This window comes from Calonectris borealis, chromosome W (assembly GCF_964195595.1).
Source record: "Calonectris borealis chromosome W, bCalBor7.hap1.2, whole genome shotgun sequence".
Classification (NCBI taxonomy): domain Eukaryota; kingdom Metazoa; phylum Chordata; class Aves; order Procellariiformes; family Procellariidae; genus Calonectris; species Calonectris borealis.
The window spans coordinates 23,387,308-23,411,797 of record NC_134351.1 but is presented as its reverse complement, the minus strand read 5'-3'; the positions used below and the strand labels follow the sequence as shown (position 1 = coordinate 23,411,797).

The following is a 24,490-nucleotide window of genomic DNA, read 5'->3' as shown; positions in this document are numbered from 1 at the left end:
TGGTTCTCAGTGCATTTCTGTAAAATTTTGTGTAAAGCCATTATTTTAATCACTGTAATTGAAATGATGTTACCTGCTTTAATTCAAGAAAAAATTCTAAATAATTTTTCTTTTTTCATCTTGTAAAACTCACGTAATTCCCATATCACAACATAATCATCATCAGATAAAATTATTATTATTAACAATTTTCCCAGTACAGCTGGAACCATAGCCTAGAAAGTCTGATGTTCACTGCAGGCAAATTGGTAGAAACAATGCTAAAACATACAAATAATGGACACATGGATAAATACTGGTATGGGGGAAGTGTGAACTTGGCTTTTTAGAGGCAAATCATGTTTCACAAATCTTTTGGACCACTCTCAGCTCTTAATTTTTCCATTACACGTGGTCTTCCCAGATCCAACTCTCCCTCATTCTTAATATACAGAATGCTCCTATACTCTTTCTTACATTATACTAAATATATTTTCAAATGTCAGCTAGCTCCTGGCACAAGCCCAAATTTGGCAGCAGGTGACACACATAATTAAAAGATGGAAAAATCACTTCTTTGCTCAACACTGACTACTTTTTTTAATGCTGTTGCTTTACCACTTTGTTAACTTACCTGCTATACACTTTACTTTTCCACTTTTTTTTGCTACATTAAGTCTATTTCAAATTTGGAAATCTGATGTCTAAAACTGTGGTTCCAAAAATCATTTACTTCAGTGATGAGACTGTGGAATGTTAATTTTACCTGTATTTTTTTAATGGAGGGTATCTAGCGGTCTCTTGAAATGCCGTTTCTCAAATGCAAGACTACAGTACGTTGTAAAAATGAAGAAAAACTTTGGATTAGAAGCAGAAATGACTGTGGGAATTAAGTAGGGCATGAGAAAAATGTGCTAAAAATATACATGTTCCCAGAGTAAGAAGGTGGACAAGACCATTCTGCAGTAGCTGATGTCTGACCACTTGTATCAGTCAAGGTAAGAGGGGAAATTAAATTGTATGTAGAAATTCCAGCAAATATATGCCACAACCTTAAAGAAATGTCTGTATGGGATTTTTTTGTTTGTTTGTTGTTTTCCTTCCACTAATGCAGCTCTATTGGTGTTTCTAACAGTGGAGGCTACAGTGTAGGCAGGATGCAGGTGTTATCACCATGTCATCTGGTCCTGCTCAGGACAATACTAATAGAGAAAAATGCTTATAGATTTCTCTAGAAAAAGGCATTTTACTGCCTGTAAAGATGAGGTAATAATTATCAATGTTGTGAAGAGAACATTTTTACAATCATAAGAGATATGGTAGGATGGGATGAAGGAGAACATCAAGGTACCTCTCAAGGAAGTCAAAAGGAAGGTCTGAACTGGTAAGGTTCAGACAGGATGTGTTGGTATCTGATGTTAATAATCATACTGATAACAAAACAATCCATACTGGCAAATCTCTTCTTTCCTAAAATGTCTCACTTCCTGCCTAGCAACAACTTGTACCAGTATGTTTTCAATAATTGCTAATATTTCAGAAAATAAAACTAGATGCTGACAAGGAAAACTGCAAAACCCAGTTTAAATTTTTCAGTGCAGGGAGTGAAGCTATTGTTTGATTAGTTATCCACTCTGAGCAATTCATTTAGTCTCTCCGTAAAAACTTCTAACTTACTAATGATTAACAAACTTTTTACAATCTGGTTTAGAGTCACAGATAAAGTGTCACCCATAGAAAACATTAATTAAAATAGCAGTAATTCTGTGTGTATACCTAATTCTGGAATGATAAATGCACTGATTTTCAGATAGCAGTATGCTGAAAGTGTAAACTTTTCTGTGGAACCTTTTCAGATGTTTTTAATTTTTCTGTAGGCAAGATAATGAAAACTAAGATATTATAAAGTCTGTTATCCTTTCCAAACAAAAGTCTTTCAGATAACCTAATTTTAAGTGATTACAATACCACAAAAATACTAACTTTGTGGCATATATTTAATTCTAGTTTTCTCTCCACTGTTGATTTTTTGAAGTTGTACAGCATGTTGAATTCAGAGTTACCTATTGTTTAATTATTAAAATATTCAGTTCAGGCTTAAACTATTTTACAAATTTAGTATGTACTTGTTACAAACAGTATTATAAACATAAATATTACATGAACACAGATGCAACAGCATAAATATTAGCTATTCATGAGGCCTTATGAGATAGGAAGGGAAATCAATGTCTCCATCACTTGGTTGACAGGATTCAGATTTCTTTTTCAACCAGAGCAAGTCAAAGTAGGAATAAAACCTGACTCCCTATTTTAGAGACACTGAACTACTACAGATGTTCTTGCCCGTGGCTTGTAAAATTTCTCAGATTCATTTTTTTGAGAAAATATTATGAATGATATCCTTGTCTCAGAGACAACCATGGTGAAAGTGCCCTTTGACTATGATAAGTTCTCAATTTCAGCCTGTATTTAGAGATTTCTCCTCTCCTTAGATGATTTACTTAGATGCAAGATTATCTTTCCAAACTAATTTTATTATTCAATGCTCCTATATACCATGTTATATTTTCATGGGTGTAGCCTGCATCTCAGATAACCAACACCCTTTTAGAAGTACCAGGCCTTGAGAATAAGCACTTAGATAACATGTAGAGGATCAGAGGAAGGAGAAGGAAAACTACTGGGGAATAAGAGCTCTGGAGTAAATCTTTTGTATGTAGCCCACACTTATAAAACTGCTCAAATGAAGAGGATTTTTGTGTGTTTATTTTAAAGAAACTGAAGTTCCACATGCGAGAAAGAAGTGTGAGGCTTTGAATTGTTACCAGTTACTTTCCATATGTACCATTACTTTCCCACAGCTCTGTAACATCCAGTTGCGATGTTTATACTATGTATTTTTTGTTATAAATACCTGTCTTCCTAAACATATTCATAGCTCCAGTTTCTGCTGCTGTCTTTACATACCTAAGTCCCTGTACGACAAGCAGTTACACACACTGCTCTCTCTGATATAACTAAGGCCCTTCCACACAATCATTCATGCCGTATGGATTGATAGATTGCTATGTGCTGAATTAAGCCATTCTTTTTTAGTTAGGCAAAAGATTATGACTGATGCCATTTAGAATGTCAAATTTCTAAAATATATCTTCCTCCAAAGTGTCCTAATAAGTTTTGCACATTAGTATTATCACCACACATATTTACACATTATTTCATTATTCAGACTCAAATACCTCCTCTCTCTTGAGCAACTTCATCCTTCTTTATAATCCTATCACAGACTGCACTTTCTACAAAACAGGAAAGAAGTTTGTTTAAAAGTTGTCGTGGTTTAACCTGGCAGGCAGCCAAATACCACGCAGCCGCTCACTCACTCCCCCCACCCCCAGCGGGACGGGGAGAGAATCGGAAGGGTAAGAGTGAGAAAAACTCATGGGTAGAAATAAAGACAGTTTAATAGAACAGAAAAAAGGGAAAATAACAATGATAATGATAGAATATACAAAATGAGTGATGCACAATGCAATTGCTCACCACCCGCGCTGACCAATAACCAAGTAGCGATCGGTACTTCCTGGATAACGCCTACCATTCATATACTGAGCATGACGTCACATGGTATGGAATACCCCATTAGCCAGCTGGGCTGGCTGTCCTGATTATGTTCCCTCCCATCTTGTATACCTAGCTCAGTCAGTAGGCACGGGAGCTGTCCTTGGACTAGGAGGGCACTTAGCAACAACTGAAAACATCAGTGTGTTATCAACATTCTTCTCATACTAAATCCAAAACACAGCACTAGGAAGAAATTTAACCCTATCCCAGCCGAAACCAGGACAGTATCCACCCCTTATTCTATACCATTTACGTCATGCTTAGGTCTCACATTTTTTTAAACACATTTCAATTAACCACCACTATCTTTCTTTTTATATATACACATATATATATACACACACACAGATATCATTCCCTTGGTCTATGGGCTATCCCTTTAAAATGTCCATTGAGTTCATTTAATCCATGACTGTGGGCTCCATCTGTCATAACAGTCTTTCAGGGCAGGAGAGATGGTGTGTGGTGTTGGGCTGTTGCATCCTGAAGCCAGTTCTCATTTCGGTACTGCTGCGCTCGTCCAGTTCTATCATCATTGCACTTTGCTCGGTTTCATCGGAGTTAGTTCATTCTTCGTTAATCTGGGTGATTTTCACTGCTATACCGTTGATAGCAACCATAGAAATAATGATATACAATATCATGTAACAGTTGACATCAAAATTCAGTTCATTGGCTATTTTCACCCAGAATCAAATCCCCTTGAGGTACACACAGGACTTCCCCATCCTTTCACATCACCCACCAAGTGCAACCAGGTCCTTGAGCAAAAGCAATCCCACGGATGGGTTTTCCCTTGCCAGAGGCAGGAGTAACCCAGACTGTCTTCCCCAGCATATTTCTCATATGCACGACAGGGACTTTATCCCCCTCTACAGTACGCAATGGTTTGGATTCGGCAGGGCCAGCTCGAGTGACAGATCCCCTAGTGTTGACAAACCAGGTGGCTTTTGCTAAATGTGTATCCCAATGCTTGAATGTCCCACCACCCATTGCCCTCAGTGTAGTCTTCAGCAGTCCATTGTATCGTTCAATTTTCCCAGAGGCTGGTGCATGGTAGGGGATGTGATAGACCCACTCAATGCCATGCTCTTTGGCCCAGGTGTCTATGAGGGTGTTTTGGAAATGAGTCCCGTTGTCTGACTCAATTCTTTCTGGAGTGCCATGTCGCCACAAGACTTGCTTTTCAAGGCCCAGGATGGTGTTCCGGGCAGTGGCATGGGGCACAGGGTATGTTTCCAGCCAGCCGGTGGTTGCTTCCACCATGGTGAGCACATAGCGCTTGCCCTGTCGGGTTTGTGGGAGTGTGATATAATCAATCTGCCAGGCCTCCCCATATTTATATTTCAGCCATAGTCCTCCATACCAAAGAGGCTTTACTCGCTTGGCTTGTTTGATTGCAGTGCATGTTTCACATTCATGGATAACCTGTGCAATAGCGTCCATGGTCAAGTCCACCCCTCGATCACGAGCCCATCTATATGTTGCATCTCTTCCTTGGCGGTCTGAGGCATCATGGGTCCACCAAGCTATAAATAATTCACCCTTATGTTGCCAGTCCAGATCCACCTGAGCCACTTCAATCTTAGCAGCCTGGTCCACCTGCTGGTTGTTTTGATGTTCTTCAGTGGGCTGACTCTTGGGTACGTGAGTATCTACATGACGTACTTTTACAACCAGGTTCTCTACCTGGGCAGCAATATCTTGCCACAGTGTGGCAGCCCAGATGGGTTTACCTCTGCGCTGCCTGTTGTTCTGCTTCCATTGCTGCAACCACCCCCACAGGGCATTTGCCACCATCCATGAGTCAGTATAGAGATGAAGTACTGGCCATTTTTTCGTTCAGCAATGTCCAAGGCCAGCTGGATGGCTTTCACCTCTGCAAACTGGCTCGATTCACCTTCTCCTTCAGCAGTTTCTGCAACTTGACGTATAGGACTCCATACAGCAGCTTTCCACCTCCGATGCTTTCCCACAAGGCAACAGGACCCATCAGGGAACAGGGCATATTGCTTCTCGTTTTCTGGTAGTCTGTTATACAGTGGGGCCTCTTCAGCACGTGTCACCTCCTCCTCTGGGGATATTCCAAAATCTTTGCCTTCTGGCCAGTCCGTGATCACCTCCAAGATTCCTGGGCGACTGGGGTTTCCTATTCAGGCCCGTTGTGTGATCAGTGCGACCCACTTACTCCACGTAGCATCGGTTGCGTGATGTGTAGAGGGGATGCTCCCTTTGAACATCCAGCCCAGCACCGGCAGTCGGGGTGCCAGGAGGAGCTGTGCTTCAGTACCAACCACTTCCGAAGCAGCTCGAATCCCTTCATATGCTGCCAATATCTCCTTCTCAGTTGGAGTATAGCGGGCCTCAGATCCTCTGTATCCCCGACTCCAGAACCCTAAGGGTCGACCTCGAGTCTCCCCTGGTGCTTTCTGCCAGAGGCTCCAGGTAGGGCCGTTCTCCTCGGCTGCGGTGTAGAGCACATTCCTTACATCTTGTCCTGCCCAGACTGGCCCAAGGGCTACTGCATGAACTATCTCCCGTTTAATTTGTTCAAAGGCTTGTCGTTGCTCAGGGCCCCATTTGAAGTCGTTCTTCTTCCTGGTCACGTGATAGAGAGGGCTTACAATCTGACTGTAATTTGGAATATGCATTCTCCAAAACCCCACCACGCCTAAGAAATCTTGTGTTTCCTTTTTGCTAGTTGGTGGGGACATGGCTGTTATTTTGTTGATCACATCCGTTGGGATCTGACGATGTCCATCTTGCCATTTTATTCCTAAGAACAGGATCTCCTGTGCAGGTCCCTTGACCTTACTTTGTTTTATGGCAAAACCAGATTTCAAAAGGATTTGAATTATTTTCTTCCCTTTCTCAAAAAATTCTTCTGCTGTGTTGCCCCATACGATGATGTCATCAATGTATTGCAGATGTTCCGGAGCCTCACCCTGTTCCAGTGCAGTGTGGATCAGTCCATGGCAAATGGTAGGGCTGTATTTCCACCCCTGGGGCAGTCGGTTCCAGGTGTACTGGACACCCCTCCAAGTGAAAGCAAACTGTGGCCTGCACTCTGCCGCCAAAGGGATGGAGAAAAACGCATTAGCGATATCCATTGTGGCGTACCACTTGGCTGCCTTTGACTCCAGTTCGTATTGAAATTCCAGCATGTCCGGCACGGCAGCACTCAGTGGCGGCGTGACTTCATTCAGGCCACGGTAGTCTACTGTTAGTCTCCACTCTCCATTAGACTTTTGCACTGGCCATATGGGACTGTTAAAGGGTGAGCGAGTCTTGCTGATCACTCCTTGGCTCTCCAGTCGACGAATCAGCTTATGGATGGGAATCAGGGAGCCTCAGTTGGTGCGATATTGCCGCTGGTGCACTGTTGTGGTAGCGATTGGTACCTGCTGTTCTTCAACCCTCAGCAACCCCACAACAGAAGGATCCTCCGAGAGACCGGGCAAGGTGGACAGCTGTTTAATTTCCTCCGTCTCCAGGGCAGCTATACCAAAAGCCCACCGGTACCCTTTTCGGTCCTTGAAATACCCTCTCCTGAGGTAGTCTATGCCAAGGATGCACGGAGCCTCTGGGCCAGTCACAATGGGGTGCTTCTGCCACTCATTCCCAGTTAGGCTTACTTCGGCCTCCAATACAGTTAACTCTTGGGATCCCCCTGTCACTCCAGAAATACAAATGGGTTCTGCCCCTTTATAGCTTGATGGCATCAGGGTACACTGTGCACCAGTGTCTACGAGCGCCTTATACTCCTGTGGGTCTGATGTGCCAGGCCATCGAATCCACACAGTCCAGTAAACCCGGTTGTCCCTTTCCTCCACCTGGCTGGAGGCAGTGCCCCTCTAGTTCTGGTCACAGTATCCATCTCTCACTTCTTGCAAACGTGAGTCAAGAATTTCTTCATTGCAATTACAATCCAAAGTAAGATCAGCCCTTCTCCTCTGTCTGGGGAACTGTTCACTGGAAACTGGACCGTCGTGAGACAGGTTTTTCCTGACAACTGGAGCAGCATTTTTCCTGGGAGAACCCCCTTGTGTCATTGTTTTTCCTTGCAACTCACGTACACGTGCCTCTAGGATGAAGGTAGGTTTTCCATCCCACTGCCTCATGTCCTCTCCATGGTCACGCAGGTAAAACCACAGGGTGCCCCGTGGTGTGTACTTTCTATATCCTCTCTCTTGAGGAGAAAAACGCTGACTCCTAATGGCTGAGATACTGGTCCGTACAGGTGGAGAATAGGACATATCCTCTTTGAGTTGCTGGACCTCCCGGGACAGTTTCTCCACAGCCGAGACAAGGGAGGAGGAGATAGATAGTTTCTTCGAAACTTCTTCTTAGTTAGTCTGCTAACTAAGACATCCACCGTTGGTGCTTCTTCCTCTGCCCAGGACAGTACTGCCAACGAACTGGCATACGATGCTGGTGCGCTCCGTACCAACTTCCGCCACATGGGTCGCGTGCACTGGACTTCATCTGGATCTTTGGGCATTTGGTTGTTGTCAAGGTCACTATAAACCACCTCCAGCACGCCTAATTCTCTCAGGTACTGGATACCTCTCTCCATAGTGGTCCATTTGCTTGGGCGATATATAACATCTTCCTTGAAGGGTTACCTTTCCTTCACGCCTGACAGCAGTCGCCTCCAGAGGCTGAGGACCTGTGTCCCTTTTCCAATTGCTTTGTCAATACCCGCTTCCCTAGCAAGGGATCCCAGCTGTTTGGCTTCCTTCCCCTCTAATTCCAGGCTACTGGCCCCATTATCCCAGCATCGGAGCAGCCAGGTAACAATATGCTCGCCTGGACGACGGCTGAAATCTTTCCGCATATCTCGCAACTCACCCAGGGATAGGGATCGGGTGGTTTCCGTCTCGTTTATGAGTTCTTCCTCTTCCTCCTCCCCTCCTCGTGATGGCCCTGCTTTTCCATCATCCCTTTCTAAATGACCTGACTTCCGCTTCCAAGATTTCTTCTTCTGTACAGGGGCGACGGATACCAGCGACGGTTGGTCCTCTGGTTCAGCTGTAGTACCCGTCGCGAGGGTTTGGGTAGCTGCAGTGCCTGTCGTGGGGGTTTGAGTAGTCACTGTATCTGTTGCTGGGGTTGATCTCTGGACAGTATTCCTGAATAGTTTTTTAACTCTAAACAAGGTCTGAACAACATTCAGGAGACATAGCAATATGATCATGCTTGTTTGAACATCCCAAGGATATTCAAAATTCTCAGGGAATATTGTGGACGTCTTCATGAAGAGGATAGAAGAAAAAGGAGTTTCTGAAGATATGGAAGGGAAGGTGAACAAGTGGGAGAAAGTGTCCCATCCTGTCTCCCCCCTAAATTCATCCTCTGAGGTGAAGACGTAAGAAGTGTAATTATTAATAGTTTCCAAAAGATAGCTCCCAAAGAACAGGAATGATGGCAGTGCTGAGTACAGGCTCGTGACCAATAATTTTATCATAACATAAAGCCAGGTCACACAGTATAGCAAAGCAATGACCTTAATCCATTTCCCAGAGATGACCAACCCCACATAAAAACTGATAATCAGCAGTATAGACAGCCAGTAAGGTGCTACATACCACAACTCCAAAAACAGATCCAACAACTCTGAGAGCAAATAAACCAATATTGTGAACAGCGAGTACTAAACTGATATAATGAATGCTTATAACAAATTTGTTTTAACCCCTTCGGGTCAGATGTGTCATTATCTCAACCCTTTGACCCCCACGTTGGGCGCCAAAAAGGACTGTCGTGGTTTAACCTGGCAGGCAGCCAAATACCACGCAGCCGCTCACTCACTCCCCCCGCCCTCCCAGTGGGACGGGGAGAGAATCGGAAGGGTGAGAGTGAGAAAAACTCATGGGTTGAGATAAAGACAGTTTAATAGAACAGAAAAAGGGAAAATAATAATGATAATGATAATGATAGTCCTTGGACTAGGAGGGCACTTAGCAACAACTGAAAACATCAGTGTTATCAACATTCTTCTCATACTAAATCCAAAACACAGCACTGGGAAGAAATTTAACCCTATCCCAGCCGAAACCAGGACAAAAGTACTTTTAATTGTCCGCTTACATCTAAGAGACTATGCATGAGTGAGAATGTATTGCTTTTTGCTAGCCCATAGGAGATTAACCTGTTGTCCTTCAAATAGGGAAGCCGGAGCTTTTCCTCTATCACCATCTAGTGGGGAAGAAACAGGAAGTGCTGGAGGACCATGCAGTGGCTGTGGACCGGCAGTCGGAGCGATTACTTTCTATTGACTCTGCTCCTGTGAACAGCGCTTGGGAATACACTCAGTTCCCGTCACTTTCCACAAACATGCACATAACGTATCTGAACTTCATGAGTATGAAAGCAGGTTCTTGACTGAATGCCCTAACTGATGGATTTAACATTACCTGCTTTATCGGAATCTTTATATCCTGACATCAGATAACTCTCAGATAGGAGATTGAACTGAACGTTAGATCAGAGATATTAAAAAAAAAACAGCCCAATGGCTCTGGGTACATCACCTTTTTTAACCTTTTACCATTTATGACAGAAGCAATCAGAGTATTTTTGAATGCCATAAATTCCATGCATGGAGGTTAAAAATTAGAAACTGTTCCCTAGCTGTTATTGGGAGTAAACATTTGCTACAAATAATGGGTTTCTTGTAAATTAACGAGCCACAAAACTGGCATGAATATTTTAGGGAAATAAAACAAGTGGACATAATTTGCTCAACCCCTGAAACAAGGGCAAGAGGAAGACACTATGGTAAAACATGTCTTTGGGGTAAAAATTCAAAGAATAGAGGAAGACTTGTAACACTTATTTCCCTTTTTGCAACTTTAAAGCAATAACTAACAAAGTGGTAAAGGAAAAATGGATTTCAGGACAAATTTTATATCAAATAGGGCTAAAATTTAAAACATTTATTGGTATTTTGAGGGACATGGTAATTATTCAGAAAATTTTACTAGGGCTAGGGTATTTTAGTGTACGTGCTTCCAAACCAGATTTAAACTATTAAAGAGTGTCATTTCTCTCTTCATATGTCAATATAGAGTTTAGAGTTCTTTTTCTGACCTAGCTATGTATTTTCATACCTAAATTTCTTGTAAATATAATCCTAATACTGAATTTCTTGACATGAGAACTAGACAGAAGCTGACAGATGCCATGAGGGACATTCAGTTTAAAGCACTGCAAAAAAGCATTGATATGGACAACCTTAAATATCAACCAAGGCCAAAAGCGGCCAAGGTGCCTTTTACAAGGAAAGACTGAACCCAGAGTAGAAACAAAGGTTTTATATTATCTCCTTGTTTATTTCTGAAGGAAGAAAAACAAGCTGTGGATTTTAACCACCCCCCAAAGAATCATAGCCATCTGTGAGGCTGTAGTGTGAGAGAAAATAAGTCCTTTCTGGAGTCTAACTGGAGAGGAGATCAGGAGGTCAACAGAATCAACCAGAACTTCAAAAGTTCCCAGTGCTCCCAACACTTCCTCATATGAAAGGGAAAGCTTTACATTTGACTGAAGAGAACCAAAAAACAAAATTCACTGAGTGAATACAGTACCCTTGTTTACCCTTTTTTTTAAACTTGCACAAGTTCTCTAAGCAAAAGCAGACATTTCTCATATGCATTGTATTAAACAAAACCTTGCAACTTATTGTTATTTTGCAAAATGGTTTCCTTCTCTTTTTAGTTTTAAGGGTTGTGGTTGCAGTTGTACACCATGTGTGCTTTCCAGATTAGAAAACTAGGCCTAATGTTGAAATATAAACCAAATGTGCAAAACACTTTTCAGGCAAGAAGTTATACAGATGTAATAAATTTAAATATTCTAATGCCTAGTTTGTTATAGAAAATGTGATACCAGTATTCATGAATTGTCAGACACCAGTACAAGTAACTCACTTTGCTTGGCCTTAAGCAGTCTAGGAGCTGCAATTCATACATCCATTCATACAACTTAGGAGGCTTCTGGAAAAAGCTCTCCTGCACTAGTGCAGGTGACACGAACTTCTTGCAGAAGTTCTTCTACCAGAACTCTTTCCACATGTTCCCTGCTACCAAGACATGCCTAATAACCTTAATAACTTGGAGTAAAAGTAAAAATTTTCTTCTGCATTTACTTTAAGCTATATGCCTCCCTTTCTTCCTAAAAAATGTAAATGTCTCTTACCGTACAGTTCAGTATGGTTTAGAACAGTATACTTTGGGAATTAGAGAATAAAAGAGAATGGAAAGAAAAAGAGTGGTCCAAAGAAGGAACCTTGATCCAGCAAAGATGTCAGAGAAGGAAAATACTGAAAGAAAAATATTTAATTGCAGCCATTAAGGTCAGGGAAAATTCCAGAGAGATTCAGTGCTGTGAACCCAGGAGACAATCTGAGGAAGGGAAATGGGGTTTCTGGAGTTCAGTACAGCCAAGAGACTGAAGAGTCTGAGAACTGAGAAGTCAATAGTTTTTTTATAATGCTTTATTTAGGATAAAACTGAAGCTTTTTGAGGGATTGAATTGCCACTTGAAGTTGAGGGGAAGCAGGAACAGAGAAATGGAGGAATATTTGAAGAAACAGAAATTTTATCTAAATGACCCCTCACATTACATTATTTTAAAAAGTAAGTACATTTACTACATTTTTCTTTAATTCCTCTGCAATTCTAATTGGGAAAGACTATATATCAAAATCCGTAACATCTTACCATACACTTAAATGCTTAAATTGAGAAATGCAGGTTAGGACCCCAGGTCTCAGGTCAGGACACCTCCATGTCTCCAGTTATTGCTCAAGAGAAAAAAAAAGTTGTTTCTGAAAGGTGACTTAACCCACCTGAGAGGAGCAACCGCTCTCCACTGACTGAGGGCAATGTATGTCCTCAAGGGATGAGGAGATTGCTGACCTGGGGCAGCAGGTATGCCGCAGGGTCTACAAAGTTTTCCACTGCAAAACTTAAAAAAGAAAGAAAAAAATCAGTTTACCCAATCAATACTTAAGCATTGACACATATCTCCACAACACTTACTAAGAAGAAAACACGATGGATGACTTTACCTGATGGCATTTAAGTCCATCTCGAGAGTCAGTAGTCGTTTTCCCCATTTCACACTGCCCATATGAGACAGTTCTTACAACCCTGACCTTTCTGTGGTGTTTTAAGTGTGACAGAGCTTGAGGCAGGATCCAAGTCTCTGAAAGAAATAACCTTCTACAGGGGGAGGTTTGGATTTGGCAGAAAAGGAGTTAAAAGTTGAGTGTCGGCGCCGAGGAACCCAGCGGACTGTTCCATTACCCGGGGAGGGGGGAATCTACTTCCACGCTATTAATTATTCGCTATAAAATTAATGACAAAATTTCAAAAGGAGAGCGATAAATAGTCATTATAAAGCACGAGGAGGAGATCTATGAATTAAAAGATGTGAACCTGAGGTAAAATCCTGAGGGCACCTCTCTCCTTTCTCCTGCATGGGCAAGTTCCACTCAGCAGCCGGGTTGGTGTCGCAGCCTGGTTTGAGGGAGGAGGCGAGGCGACACCCCGGTAGCGTGTTTGGGGCTGGCTGGGCGTTTTAGGAGCTTTTAGATCCACTTTTATTTCTCCTTCCAGCATCACCGGAGTTTCCCTCCTCACTGGTGCAGTGGCTGCTCATAACAGGCCTCATTTACCTGAACGGGACTGGGAGGAGAGAAGAAAGAGAGGGCACGGGAGCAGTGATGGGAGATGGGGTTTGGAGTGACAAAGGCGCGGACAGCGGCCACCGCGGGGGCAGCCCGGGGTGCCGCTCAGTCAGGACTCCAGTGGCTTGCTTTAGTGCAAATAATAATATAATCTGACGTACTGAGCAAAAATCTGCTCAGTAGAAGAGGTGTAACAAACAGGCTTGGCTAACGGGAGTCCTGAGCGTAAATGCAAGTAACTCGACCAGATTTACTGCTTAAGAACCGGGGGCTGAGTGACTGAGACCCACCACAGGCAGTTCTCAGGAACATGCTCGGGCATCGAGTGCTTCTCCAGACATCTGATTACACTAATTTTTTTTGAGTATTTTAGATATATTGATTGTGTTCTTTAAGATCGATTTAAAATGTCAGTGTATACAAAAAATACTTTTTGCTATTAAGTGATTATACTGTGGCATCTTTGATTTAGAGGCCCATAATAAATATTTCTCAAGAAAGTGAGGAACTGGGTTCTTTGATCTGCACCTAGACAGAAGGAAACTGAGGGCACTTAAAATGTTCATGAAGTAGGTAGTGTAAGAGCAGCTATTAGTGATAAACATCATACTAAAAATATTTCTGTAGAATCATAAGCATGTGCAGTGCTTCCCAGGCAACTATAAAATGCCAAGCCCACTTCCTCTGAGAAACTCTGAAACTTAAAAGCAAACCAAAGCCACACAGAATAAACAAATTAGGAGCATAAAATGAGGTGAATAGGAGGGGTATTGTCTTTGGGAAGCCCATTTAATTTTTTTTAATGTGATGTTTTCTTCTATATGATTAATAAGAACATTTCTTGTCTGCCCAATTACTCCTAAGTACCAGCTGAGTAGTATAAGCAGTAATACTGTGGCAACACGGTATATATGGAGAGTCCACACACTAAAGAGAAAGAAGTAAGAGATTGAACTACATTATAACAATGGTGGTCCCTCTGGGGCACACCAGTGAAACAGCACCAGGAAGTTTGCATTAATCATTGTTCCTGCGCTATTTGGTTTTTTTTTTGGATAAATAAGGACTTCAGTGCACTAAGCTAGCAATCCAGAACCTTTCTTGAGCTCTACATTAACACATAACCAAAAATAGCATTTAATTAAGAAAAAGTTGCAGTATGTTTTTGCAGTCAAAGGGAAGCGTGTATGCTGGAGGAAACCTATTAGATTAATAGTACTGTAACTTTTTGCTTGGCACATACACAGTTTTAAGAATTTGTCCTTTAAATTTTTGCAGATGAAAAGAAAACATATTCCTAAAGCAAATAATTAGCTATTATTCTACAGCTACCAAAACATGTAGTTGTATTTCTATAGCCTGATTATTACAGCTCTATAACTTCCCTGAAATTACATGTGAAATTTTCTATTTCAGGCATTTTGGTATCAGTATATAGCATTTTGAATTAAATTTTGGGGAACTGGACAAATTATATTTATTACATGTGAAGAGCACCAGCCATAAAGAAGTCTCATATAGACATCTCTGAACTGCTTTTAGAAGAGGGTAAAGCTGTTACAAGGCCTGGTAAGAAAAACCTTCATTTAAATATACACATTTGTTTTTATTGTTGGGAGGGAAGATTATTAAAGGAGTGAGAAGGAGAAAAAAAAAGATGTAACTGCCTGCTAAGGATAATCAGTTTGATAGATCATGAATGTTCAACAGTTACACAGTTTTATACTAACTTCATAACACTATGAAGGTCATCAGAGTGCTGTGTAACACAATGTTTATGATAATGAAACAAAGCCTCAGAGGCTATAAAATATGTATGTGACACTCCTTCCCCCATAGGCCATGTTATATTTTTGAGTTAATCATCAACAATATAGGAATACTAAGCATTTTTCTCTTTTCAAGCTCTAGCTGGTATTAATGAGAAGATTTAGAAAATAAGGGGACCATAAGAATATCATGTGACTAACTGTAAAATAAAACCTTATGCTTTGCATTCAAAATTAAAATGGACTAGAAAAAGCTGCATTTACCTTTATTAATCTAGATTCTAAAAAACAAAACAAAATCCCCAAACTTCTATTAGTACTTGCTTAGATGACCAATTTTTCACAAAACTGCATTCTTAAGGAAAACTCAGATGAGGTTAACATCAAAATACATAGCCTGTACAACTCTACTTAACATGCCCCTAGACTGGACAGTCAACTTCAGTACTTCTGAAGATTACATGGAAACATCCAAGTTTTCATAGTATAAGTAATATGCTAAGCTCTTCACAGACAATCATAAACACAGCACATTTACATTTTAAATAAAAAAAGAAATGAAACATTTGCACTCTATAGTCTAAATGAAGTTTCTGAAACTAGGTGTGAAAAAAATGAAAATGGAAAGATCATATTTTCAAGTCTGCACATATATAACAATTTTTCTGAAACAGTATTTTCATGTAAGTACTTGTTATGCTATACTATACTTTAAATATAAATTTTATAGCATGGGTTTTACAATTAATCTCTTTACCAACAGATTATCCGTTATTTAACTGACTTTTTTATCCAAACGTTATTCAACACAAATACCTTTTCTATAGTATTAAAATGGCATACTCACCAAAGCAAATTTTACATTCACCTTCTACTCAAAGACATAGTAAATTCTTCTTTTGCCTCTATGGGCATTTGACTAGTCTGTAAACATGATTACGAGAAAAAAAACCAAAAAACCAGTAAGATCATTGCTTATAGAGAGATCCTCTTTTAAGCCAGTAGATTCTTGAAGAGAAACAGGTAAAGATTCATATTTTGGATTATTTTTGCTAATGAAGAAGAGTCAAAATAGGAAAAGGTGGCAAGTAAGGGCTTTTATATGCTGCCTCTATCTTTGGGAGCAAGTGAGAAGGAAGCAATCCAAAACATTAGGGAAAACAGAGTCTAATGGCAGAGAAAAGATAAACGTTGCCCAAGGAAATGCAGGAGAAACAAGCACTTTGACCAGAAGAGAGTGATCACTAGCATAGCCTGGAGTAAACACAAGACTGACTTAAGTCTGGAAATGAGGGGAAACAGCAATGGAACCATGGAAGGTATGAAAGTAATGAGTAACTTCAGGAAAATATCTAGTGAATGAAAGTATAAAAAATATTTTATGGGGCATGTGTATATATTTTCCTGTCAGGAAAATTCATATTTTGAATGCTGCCAGGTTATTGTAATTTATGGATCTATTTAGAAGGCAACTGTCTTTAAAATTGGAAATGTATTCTTACATGCTTTGACCTGAATGGCTAGTGGATTGTCTCTGTCAGAAAAAATATATGATGGCATCAGATATTTTGATGCACTCTATAAAGATTGTGCATACATTCTTTTCCTCTGAAACCATGGGAAAATTTCACTCAAAGTCTCAAGTCCTTTTTGCTTGACAGTCATCTTGAATCTCTCTTGCTCCATTTTTCTTAGAGCTACATTCCCAGTGATTGCTCAGACCTGTGTATGGGTTTCTGTGTCTTCTCTGCATCTGTTTCTATGGCATTTTACATCTCTTTTCTCACACATGCCTATCCTCAAAATATCCAATAAAACATGTGCTTCCCACATGTGCCTTTGTTTTGGGTGGTGACATGTACCCATGTTTTTGTGGAGGCTGTTCTTGTTCCAGAAAGTTTAACTACTTCTTACAGTGATTTTAAAGAGCACTGTCTATGATAACTAGCTGTAATATGTTTTATCTAACAACAATATTATGGCTAACAGGCCACCTTAATACATTGAACTCTGTGTGGAAAACATACTAGCAAAAGCACAGGTATACATATTACAGCCTCTTTAGGAGAGTCACTATATCATCTTTCATATGAGTACTTGCACTGGATTGAAATCTTTACTGGGAATACAGTAGAGAAAGTTGGCAAACCTACAAAATGTTCAATAGTAACTCAAAACTATAAATTAACATAAATTAACAATGCTGTGCACACTAGTGTTCTTTCATTATAGTCAAGATTTGTAAACAATTTCCACTTACCTATAACCTTTAAGAAAACTACTCATGCTTATCCTGTTATTTCTCCAAATATATACCTCTTAGGCCGAGATTTTCTATGCTGTTCTTCTCTTCAAAGATGAATTATGTTTCGGGAACCTGAGGGAAGTCATGTAGGTATTTTAAAACAGTGGGAGGACAAATAGAGAAATTTAAACATCAAAAACTAGAATTTAAATACATCATGATACAGAAAGGGACATTTTTCATAAATAGATCATTTTGACTTGATTTTTAAGTTATGGTGTTATGAGCGAAAAGCAGGTGCGGATCCCCCAGGGATGACACACAACACTCAGCAACTGAAAGCTTTGGCTTTAATGAAAGCATAGCGTTACTACGGTGGGAGCCCTGGGACACCGATGCTAATCAAATACGGACCTGACGCAGTGGAGCCCTGCTAGGAAGTGAAGCTTAAAGGAAAGCACCGCAGGGGTGGATAATAAAACTTGCGCTGATTAACATATCATACATATGCAATGTCTTGTTTTGCTCATTAGCGAACTAGCTGATGTAATGTAGGTGCTGTTGTCCAAATTCCGAGATCCGCAGCTGACCGCCCTCGTTGTCGCCTCTGCAGGGATATGTGCAGATGGGGGGGGGGAGGGGGGAGCGAACTATCCTGGGTTAACGTGACAACGAGATAAGATGTGCTTGGGACTCTACATACTCAGATGGGAAGAAGGGAACTATCCCAGGTTACTGTAACAACAAGATAAGATGTGCTTGGGACTCTACATACTCGGATGGGGGAGGCAAACTATCCTGGGTTACCGTAACAAAATCTTCTCGCGCCCTACATATGGCTATTTGAAAATTCCATGCTAACCATTCCTAAAAGGTATATTCTTATCTCAGTCTTTTTTTTTTCCTACTGTAACTGAGTTGCACCACCTAAGCAGAGACATTTATCTGTATTTAATTGCATTGTAAAAGCCCAGGCAGCTTCTCCAAGTCAACAATTCAATTTTATGGACCACTTATTGTCCCTGTCAAAAGTTAAAAAAAAAAAATAAGGCTTTGTGCATCAGAATGCATGGTATTGCAAGTCTGTGAGAAATTAAATCTTTGACAAGTTAATACTGGTTTCTGGCTCACTAAGGGAGCACCCACACATCTTCTGAAGTGCTGACAAAGCAGATGGACTGATGTTTGTCCCTATGACCACACTGAGAAGCAAGTTGCCAATATGTGTCCAGTTACAAAATGGAATATTTTTTTTTAAAAAGAAGTTATAAGAGGAATACTCAACATTCAGAAAATACCCAATGATGTTTTATTTATCCTTACTCCTTTTCCATTTTTATCTTAAAATCAATAAATTACATTTTAGAAGTTATTTTCATTACAAATTGATGTTAACAGCCATAATTTAAAGGACTGCAAAAGTTACTTGTGTTTATTTCATTTTATTGCACAATGTGTGTTTTCTGTTCCTGTTCTCACTGTAACATCCTTTCATAAGGGCCACAGGATGTCTGAAAGAGAGAGGGACATCTGCTGCAGGTTAGAAGGCTGTTTTAGCCACCATATAGGACTTTCTAAAATGTCTTCAACATGAAGAAATATCTAACTTGATAGCCAAATTCCAATCAACTTTCTTTTGTCAGGTTTCTGGATAAAAAAATTAGGTGATTAATTGCTTCAATAAAGAATTAATTGGAAATATGAACATGATTTACCTCTAGGTGGGGGACCACAGTTCCCTCTTACTTACCTTCCTTTTGGCTAATCACTCCAAGGAGACTGCATTAGGTGTGTCTATAAAATGCAATGTAAATGAAACCACCACCACAAAACATTCAGAGACATTGGAAATAATTTGTCTAAAAATTGTGTATTAAAATGTTCGAACAGACCTTGGCACGGGCTAAAATCATGCCAGCTAGTACTTTCCCAAACAATTCCTGGGCACAGTTTGGGAGTTAGTGTGAGTCAGGAACCATTCCCAATGGGCAGTAGATGCATGTGACTATCCTGTTTTGAAAAATAAAAGGGTTTAATAATAAAGGCATAAAACATTGTATGGCTACCAGCCTCAATGCCAGAGAACAGTCCCAGGCATATTTAACCTATTAGTTTATATGTAGCCATTGAATCTTTTGGCTGAGATGGTTAACACTTCAGTATCTGAAGAATGGAAAAGTTCTTTCTTTCAAAGAAGCAGTTTTTAAAGGCCTAAGCCCAAGAAGCTCTTTTAACATACATGATTTGGATAATCATCTCTCTGTCTTAAATCTTCTTTTTACTGTCAAGTTCATTAAAAAGGGAGTGGCAAGGCATTTTAAGCATGATATGATGTTCTCAGATTTCTTTAATCCATACAAGTGTGGCTTTCAGCTTGTGCTGAATACAACAGTCCATTAGGCCAATTTTTAATTTCTGTCCTTTGCCAGAAGATGAATGTCCACATTAATTTGCTGGCCCATGAAGCTGTATCGATTTACCTTTACACCTTAAAAAGTGAAAAAAAAAAAATTGCCCAAATGTTTTTATCTTCATCTTTCAAAATAATCCATAGTGGCCCTCACAGCTCTTGTATGAAATTGCACAGGATTTGTTATGTAACTGACATGCCGTTCTATATCTCTATTATAAAACATGACAGTAAGTTGCTTTCCCAGTGCCTGTCCAAAACAAGACTTTTGAGAGGATAAAGTCATATGAGGCTCAGATTAAAGAAAAAAAAAAAATTGTGGGAAGTTCAGGAAGTTATAGCAGGAGTGGTACCTGCTTCCTTTCTGAAGTTCACCAATAGTGAATCCACAGAAAAGAGCCTAAAGAGCATCTTAGGCAGATTTCAGATTTCTTTCAATGATAATGTATAACTGATCATTTATCTTCCCTACAAAAACAACTGTTATTAGGTCTGTTCTTACAGCCCTAATATAACAATACTGGGACAGTCTACTTGTCCAGCAGAGTAATCTATCACTGACCTCTTTTTCTGTTATATAATGTATTTTATTGTTATATATATTTTATAGACTAAATTACATATTTTACATTATCTATATTTTAAATTTATTCAGAATCCCTAGTGCCTTGCATAATCAAAACCTGACTGTAACATTCAAATGAAAACACTAGAGCTTTGTCTTCTATCATTTTTCCTCCATAGAGAACTGTTTTTTACAAGTATACATTTTAAAAGATATATCTGCCATAGAATTCATATCCCTTCTTCATACAAACAGAAGCACATTCTTAACATGGTAGAGATAGTGCAAGTTTGTCACTTAGAAAAAATTAAAAAATGAAATAGTATTATTTCATTCCATATGAAATTCTTGTTGGCAAATTATGCTAAATAATTAGAATAAGAAAAAAAAAAACAACAAACCTCCATCTGGCTTACCAGAAAAAAAAAATAATCAGTAGTCACCATCAAGTTGTAAACTTAGAGCAAGTACAGATATTTTACTCCTCAATCTGCAGGCTTCCTCGGCTTTTTATTTTACCTGTACCACCGAAGGCCCCATCTGATATTTAGGTTGCTTACTTCTCACGATGAATATTCCCCAGTGAATTAATTACATGGTGCTATTATTTGCTCCTTTGAACTAAAGTCAATGCAAAGAACATAACTTTATCTTACTTGTCATACAGCATTCATCATTACATTCTTCCTATTCGCTGTTGTAGCCCAGCCTTAACACCAGATTCCCAATTATTTGAATACTTAAATTTAGGATGATAGCTATATGATTGCATTACTATATTACATTCAGATAATGAGCTGAGTTACTTTCAATTATTTTAAAAAAATAAAAATTATACCATCATAATGTTTTTTTTTTTTATATATTTTACTGACACATCACATTTATTTAAAAATTCTGCCCAGAAATACATATTACCTATAAATTACTAACAGGTAAATATAACAATGTTTGTGCATCCTATTAACAAATTAAAATGACAGGTACCTGTATATTATACCAGCCCTTAAAGAGACAAAAATGGAAAAGCACAATACATTTTTCATTCATTCTATAGAAAAAATCAAATGACAACAAGCAACTTCTAAGAAAACATTGATGTCAGGTGTGTTTTTACTGTAATATTACATGCTGTCCATAATTTATGAAGCTTAATAACAACATGTAGCTGTCAGGGAAGTTAACATCAGAATGAAAAGGGCAAAGAGGTCTCTTCACTATTTTCAACAGTGTACGCACACATACTGTCTTTATAACTAGAAAGCTTTTTATCTCAGTACACAGTTGTAAACAGCAGCAAGAGAGGTACCTACAACTTAACATATTTTTTTGTGAAAATTGCTTGAGAAATAAATTTTTAAAACTACTGTCTGCATGAAGATCTTTAATTCCTGCCTTTTAAAGTTACACTAAAAATACTGAATTATTGTTTCTCTTTGAAGAACAAGAAATTAGTCTCAGAATAACTGACTGTGCAAATAGCTTAGATTTATGGGAGCCCATTCATTTGTTTAGAGCAAAAGACACATTCTCCCTTGACATTAAAGGTAGCAGGATTAGGTTCTAAAGCTTTACCCTGAAACTTGCAGTTCATTTTCAGGACTATATAGGTGTGGGTTTGTCAGGGGAATTCAGAGAGCTTTGCCTTCCTTTGCACTGCCACCAGCTTTGTTTAGTGCAGTGTACGCTCCTTAGTGTGCCACAGTCATGGTTGTATGACTGCATAGCTCCTCCCATACAGGTTAGGACCACCTCCACCCCATGACTAAGGTCTGGAACAGAAATAAGGTTTAAAGTATCTTTTGATATGCTTTCCGGTAATATTCTAAAATACTTGTTTTTATCCCTTTTTCTGGGCATTTCAGGCATAATGAGATGAACCCCATGCATACTAAAATATTTTTTAGGAACATAGTGAGCCTTCATTCTGTAATAAATTGTTGTGAGTGGACCTTTGAAGACAAAAGGAATACAAGGAACCACTTGTCTGAATGCAATTGAAGAATTTGCACTTTCCTTTTTAAAAGTGAATTACAGTAATATCTAATGGAATAAAACATATTTAAGCATTTAATTTCCCTTAATGAAAAAAAAAATCCTGATTTGCTCATGTGCGTTACAACACCACCTTCTAAAACAACTAATGACTTAAATTAGTTGTTTTCTTGTGCAGGTAATAACGTCATAGTACTCAGACAAAATAGCCATTTCTACAAATTCTTTTAGTTGAATGGGATTTTAAAAACATAAAATGGTCCAGTGACATTCTTACTGGAAAATTCCAGAGAAACAAAGTAGATAAATAGATGTTGTGTCTTACCATGATATTTGTACTGGCTAAACCATATTTGATATGGAAGACACTTGGCATTTGAAAAGCAAAATTTCAGTATTTCCATTTTATTTACACACTAAATCACCAATTAAGAAAAAAAAATCGTTATATAAATAAGTTACTAAAATCACATAAAGACTCCATCAACATGAATTGGTAACAATCAGTTAGAAGTAGACTGAAGTAGTATTCCTGGGCCAACTTTGTCATTTTAGAATCACATTTTCCTTTGAATTCATAGGTGTATATGTCCACATACATATGTGTATGTGAACTCTAAATAGGTAGTTTATTAAACTTTAGTTTGTTACCAAAAGAAGAAGATAAATATTTTCCCCCTTGACTTACAGAGTTGCACTGTATTACAAAAGACTTATGAACATGCTTCATTTACTACACCAATTATTTCTCTTTATTTCAAATGGATAACTTGAAGTTGTGAATGAATAAACAATTATAGGATTGGGACCTTTTATATTAACTTGGAACAAAGGTATATAATACATTTCTTTCAGAGCCCAGTTTACTCTGTCTCCATTAAACTTACATGAGCATGTACCCATTAGATATTAGTATTTCCAGTACTGAATTACTGTATTCTCCAGTGCTATCTTCATTTCTGTACTTTCAAACAAAAACACATACACTTGTAAAACGAACTTTGATTCATCCAACATTACGAATTTAATAGTTTTTAAGCTTGAGAGAGGCATTTTAAATCTGTATTAAAGACAGAGCATTATTCAGGAAATCCTAAGACTTGGAAAGATTCAAGTGCATTGGTGTAAGATACTATCCCTTTGTGCAAATAATATCCATCCAGAGCTGAAAGGGTGTGTTTATATGTCACAATATTTAAAGCTAGCTGTGTCCAACTGTATGGCTGAATCCTGAAGTCCACAGACAAGGAAGGCTTCCTCTAAAAATCAAAGGATTTTTGTCCAAGTACTGAGGAGCAAAACAACATGAGTAGGAAAAGACATAGTTAATTCATCAGATATAAATGATATTATCCCGTTCTATGATTATTCACAGTTTTACCTGTACAGAGGAAAACCAGAAAATCTTTCAGACTAGGACATTCTCTTTCGCCAAACACTCCTTCACAACCCACAGTTAAAATATTTCCAGTAAATCTGGTGGTGGTGGGGAGCATCAGCCTCCAGCAAAGGGTCCTTCATCTGAACATCAGCATTTTCCCCCGTGCTCGTCCAAAAAGGTTGTCTTTAAAAGCTACTCCAGTTCAGTACGTCCACCTGGAAATTCCTCGCCCCGGCAATGCTTTCAGCATCGGGTGTTTCAGTTCCTGCGACACGGCCTATTTACACCCACAGAGACGGACATGAACGATAACAGTAACTCCAGCAAGTGTCCCAGATCTGACACATCTCATCCGCTGGGGTGGGGGGGGACGACGGACTGCCACCTTTGTGGGTTCATTTTAAGACGCCTTTTTAAGTCTGCCTCCTGCGAGGTGGCATTTTGCAGTCCTCCTCCCCACCATCCTTAAGGAAGGCAAAAATAAAACCCAAAACGTGTGTTTTTTTCAACGGTCACTTCATCACAACTCACTGGCTGCCTTCCTCTCAGCGCAGGCCTAAGCGTAAACTCCGGTCTCGTTCCGCACACCAGAAGGGGAGAGAAAAGAAAGAGAAACTCAGGCAGCAGCTGAAGGAGTGGCGAAGGGGAGAGACAGCCACGCAGCGAAGACTCAGTTGTGCCCGCCGCTGCCAGGCGAGGCAAGGCGGAGGGAGCCACTGCAGCTGCAGCGGAGCTGAAAGGGAAGCGGCGTGGAGCAGCGCAGTAGCGGCGGCGGAAGCGACGCTGGTTGAGCGAGTGAGAAAGAGGCAGCGGAGGGAAGGGGGAGGCTGT

General features: G+C 39.6%; 1 long non-coding RNA gene across 2 annotated transcripts; it reads right to left on the bottom strand.

Moving 5' to 3' along the window:
- Window positions 1-11,837: 11,837 nt before the first annotated feature.
- LOC142074744 (uncharacterized) lies at window positions 11,838-15,979 on the bottom strand. 2 transcript variants are annotated; one of them, XR_012670692.1, is made up of 4 exons: window positions 15,911-15,979; window positions 13,044-13,292; window positions 12,674-12,810; window positions 11,838-12,570 (listed from the first exon to the last, which is right to left on the bottom strand). It is a non-coding gene; the product is annotated as an uncharacterized LOC142074744 (long non-coding RNA). The 2 variants fall into 2 exon arrangements; XR_012670691.1 differs by having other exon boundaries at window positions 12,674-13,292.
- Between the last annotated feature and the right edge of the window lie 8,511 nt (window positions 15,980-24,490).